The sequence below is a fragment of the Gymnoscopelus braueri genome, assembly GCF_963280865.1.
Source record: "Gymnoscopelus braueri genome assembly, chromosome: 15".
NCBI classification, from domain to species: Eukaryota; Metazoa; Chordata; class Actinopteri; order Myctophiformes; family Myctophidae; genus Gymnoscopelus; species Gymnoscopelus braueri.
The window spans coordinates 21,209,347-21,214,346 of NC_137620.1; the positions used below are offsets into that span (position 1 = coordinate 21,209,347).

Consider the following 5,000-nt stretch of genomic DNA (forward strand, 5'->3'; position numbering starts at 1 on the left):
TGTTTGTAAAATGTAACCGATTGCTTCAGTATGTTCGGGTAAATTATTGCATTGACTTTATTGAGACTACTTTTGATCTCCTTCGACGTGGTGACCTCCTTTGACATCTGCAGACAGAAAAGAGGGCATAAACGTGTGTTCTTTTTTCTTTTCTTTTTTTTGCTTGAATCTATCTATGCACAGAAAAGGGCCCGAATGCCAAAACCTTCTGTGCAAATCTATGATTGTTCTTTCTTTTATTTAACATTGCATTGTTTGTTGTAGCGTTATAGACATATCTAATTGAAAATAAATGACCGCTTTCAGAGAATCGGAGTAGGTCTGTAAATGTAAATTCTCATTTAAGAGAAAGTGAAGGGAAATTCTGTCCCTCTTGTATAGGATGGAATATGAAATTAATTATCAATTAATCATCAATCCATCATAAACTGTAAAAGAGGGACACAAGTCATGTTTTTTCCCACTGATTTCTCCTTTGCTAACTGTCATAATTGTATGCATCATCATATTGCACAGCAGGCACAAATGCAGATGCACGCACACAGACACACACAGAGCAGCAGGCACACACACACATCTCACACACAGTGCATGGAACTATAATGTCTCGATTCACTATTATGGTTAAAAAAGAAAACTGCCCATTGCTGTTGTAAACATCAGCCCTAATGAGTTTTTATACATTTGTTTTAACCTAGGCTATTTATGAACGTAACATAGATATGAACACATGGGTGAGGGACGGCCAGCATGCCACTTGCAGTCCCCACCTTGTTAATGTCAAATGTTTCTAGAAGCATCCAAAGGTCTGTCACTGTGTTCAAGTCATTAACAAATCTTAGCAAAATCCCATTTTGTTGGTCTGAAGAGGTTTAAGTATTAATGTTGCAGAAAGTGAAGACTGACAACAGTCACCTGTGACGCAGGTCATAGATCCTTTGTTTTTTGTTTTGCGGAAGACGCACAAATGTGGAACACAAGTGAGCTCTACCTTGACCTTAACCTTGACCTTTAACGGCCAGGATGCCGGCACCAGGTGTTTCTATAATACTTAACAATGGGTTATGTGCACCCTTTGGTCAACAGCAGCAGATGAACGTGTTTCTCAATTTATTGCAGTTAACCTTTTTTTTCTTCTTTTTTTTTTTGCCTTAACCATAAAAGCAGCTCCCGATTTATATGACTTAACACAATATTCTTAATTTTGAGTTGTTCTTTATCTGTGACCCTTGCCAGAACATCCCATGATAGACTTTTGGATACGAGTTGAGAAACACTGACTTCTTTTCGTGCTGAGTCATGTTTTCCTCTCCCCATTGGTGACCTGCTGCAGCAGGAACCGTGTAATATTGCCTCGGATAGTTTAGATTTGTTTATCGATGTTGTGAGGCCAAAACCCCAAAAACTGATAGATCCAGGATTTTATTTGCACAAAACCAACAAAAAACAAAAAAAATAGGTGGGGCCATCTCCTTAATCACTTGAGCCCTACATGCTTCTTTGTAGTATAAATAGTGAAAATAGCAGGTCTACAAGCATTGTGAGCTTGTAGAGTTTTGAATAAATTAATAGAAAATGTCAAACATCAAGCGGTCTGCATTTTCCAAAAGGAAATACATATGTAATTCAGTCTGACCAGAAGCAGGGATATAACATATAACTCCTGACGATCCAAATAAATGACAAGATCGAATCAATCAAGAAAAAGACAAAAGATTTATTTTTGTTCTTGTTTTTGTTGTGTGTTGCTGTAGATTGCATGCTTTACACGTCCTTGACATAATTTTCTCACAAACAGTGCATGGCTGTTTATCAGTATGGAAAAAAAGTTAATGGAATATAGAATCATATCTGCGTGGCCACAACAAATCATTCAGATGAAGACCTATGCAAATCCATTCTAGCTTTTTATAATGATGGTTGCTTTCAAACGTTGTGTTGATGGTTATGATTATGAATCTCACTGGCTTATTATAAGTGATGTATACATTTAGAATTGTGAAGATCTGCAATTAACGACGGACTTGGAAGAATGTTTAGATTTGTTCTACCGATCAAGGCCTCTCTATTGTTTACATGAAATAATATTAACATACATAACATATACATACGTACATTACATTAAAAAAAATTGTTGATAATTTCTTGACTTAATTGTAAGTAAATATGTTGCTTGCGCTTTGTGCACTTTTTGAATAACCAGATAATAACAATTTTCATCCTGACAAAAAAAAAGTGTGACTTGCATATTGTCCAAAATGCAATTCATGTTATATTCATTACTTGGCTGAAATACAGTACTTTTAACAGAAAAGTTTAAATGTTCTCAGTTTTGATTAAGCCATTATATCAAATTAATTTGTGTATTCCTTTCAATATATTTTAGGCAGCGCACCAAAAACATCAGCACTTCGACAAGGTAAGTTTAAAAACTCATCACATCACATTATGTAGCTATTTGACATGCAACTTTGGTGTGCTATACAGTAGCTACAATCACACGTCTTATTTGCATGTTATTCTTCAAACCAATGCTTGATTGTGGAGCTCCATTCACCCCGACCTTTGTGACCTTTGTGTGTCTGTTCTGAAGGACTGAAAAGCCCGGCAGCATTTAGTTGCGTGGCAAAAACTGCTGAGCTACAAGCTCACGACGTGTCGCATTGCGACGTGCTGTGAGCTTATAGATCGTCTATTTTCGGGGGGATTTGTTTTTTCCCCTGCCTATACTGACATGCCCAAAATAGGGACGCAAGGTTGAAAGTGGTTAAATTCATACCCAGTCAGTGGCTAATTGGGTACTTTATGGCAGAACAAATATGCTGTAATGCGTACTAACAACACAAACACAGTGAAGAGTTCACTTCAAACTTTTCAACAAGAAGATATTGTTTCCATGTGTTCCTGAGTTATGTGGCCACTCAGTTCTATGATGGATCAGGAGAGAACATTTTAGAAACATTTCAAAGGCCGTGCGGGGACAGGGAAATCAATACATTGTTTCATTTTGGTTATTACTTGATATGTTTGGATATGGTATCTGCTGTCCCCTTGTTTTGTTTTTTAGATGTTTTTGGGGGCTTTTTTAATTATTTATAGTTTATAGTAGAGATGGACAGGAGACAGGGGGAGAGAGATGGGGAGAGACATGCAGCAAAGACCGTCAGGAACGGGACTCGAACCCGTGGTGCGTCCGGCTACTTATGAGCCTAGGTGCCCGGACCGCAAGGCCAGCGCTCCGGGCCTGCTGTCCCCTTGTTGATTAGAGTTGAAATATATTTATGTTGATTCAAGGAGACTGCCGTATTGGAGCTGTGTGTGTGTGTGTGTGTGTGTGTGTGTGTGTGTGTGTGTGTGTGTGTGTGTGTGTGTGTGTGTGTGTGTGTGTGTGTGTGTGTGTGTGTGTGTGTGTGTGTGTGTGTGTGTGTGTGTGTGTGTGTGTGTGTGTGTGTGTGCGCGTGCGTGCGTGTGCGTGCCCATGCACGCATATATGTATGTTTTGATATCGATTGTATTCAGAAATGCAAAGCTAACACAGTTGCATATGTATAATGCACTAGAGTCTACTCTAGACGACACTGTTTTTTTTGTCGTGTAAAGTGGTAGATGTATGTGAGGCAACAAAACAGATCATCAGCTTTCAGTTGCGGTGCGTCTAATGACTGACCTTCTTCTTTATGTTCATCCATTTTAAAGCAATGACAATGTCATAGTGCATCGATAACATCATCACAACGTCCCCAGTTTGAAGGGGTTGGATGGATACCTGTGATGCATTTCTTTCCCCCTCTGCACTTAGTTTTACATCTCTTTGAATCTAAAGAAAGCAAAAGCTCATCAAAAATATATGTATTAATGAAATATCAAGTACCGTATAGATCTGTTACCTTCAGTTGTGTGTGAAATGACATAAATGGCAAAACATAAAGCATGTAGTGGCCTCCAAGGAACAAAAGTATGGTGAGAACATACTGCTCGTATATGTACATATACATAACTAAATAAAGTGTTGATTCTCCACCAGTGGGGTGAGAATCACATGATATGTTCTTATAGGGTAACAATCACAAAAACAACGTATTCAATAACATTTTGACTGCTAGTCTCTACGATCACCGGTGATGTGGCCAGTTATTGCTCTTGGTTTGGTCTCTCTATCATCGCCACTTTGCCCCCAGTCGTGGAAATACCGACAGACAGAGACAGAGAAAGAGAAAGAGAAAGACGGGTTTGGGGGGAAAATAGCTAACAGAAAAAGTCCAGAAGCGTTCGGCTCTCTCCCCCTCCTCTGCTCCTGAAGTTCTTTTCTTGTTGAATTTGAGAGAAAACTAAAGCGAGACGAGACGGGTCTCCCACACTCACTCCTCTTCCCTCCGCTCAAATCCTTTCGTTATCTCGTCTCTCAACGTATCATCTTCTCGAGTTTCTGTGTGTGAAACGTTCCATTTAAGCACACACACGCACGCTTACAAAGGTTGCTATATCAAGTACAAATTCTGTGACATGAACATAATGCTAGATAGATATCCTTTTTTCATAATTTCTTGTGCAGAATGCGAGATATGAGATACACAAAATAGCTTTAACAGTTTGTTTAAACCTGGAATACATTTTGAGGCTTTTATAAGGAACAAGGAAGGAAAGTAATAAAATGTGCTGGACTGATCACTCACAAAATAATTTGTTATTTTGACTTGCCCAAAATAGGGACACCAGATTTAAATTGGTCAAAGAGGACGTTTCTTCTTAAATGGAAGAAATGCAGGTCATGAATCAGTTTTTTCGCGGAGGACGCAAACATGACTTTACCTTGACCTTAACCTCGACCTTGAACAACCGGGATGCCTGTTTGATTGATTAATTGAATACTTTAGTAGTAGTTTGCAAAAAAAGCACAGGAAAGTACAGTTCAATACAAGGTCTGCTAAGAGGATTTTAAACCCAAGAAAGCCTATGGCTTGTTTCTATAATACTTTGGTGGGTTCTATGATGGGTTATAT

General features: G+C 38.7%; 1 protein-coding gene across 1 annotated transcript in view; it reads left to right on the top strand.

The window, feature by feature from the left end:
* The window catches only part of LOC308101919 (uncharacterized protein), a 16,609-nt gene that overhangs the window by 840 nt on the left and 10,769 nt on the right, over positions 1-5,000 (top strand). The window contains exon 2 of the mRNA XM_080451468.1: positions 2,387-2,419. The gene's annotated coding sequence lies outside the window, so the exon portion shown is untranslated. The remainder of the gene's footprint in view (positions 1-2,386; positions 2,420-5,000) is intronic.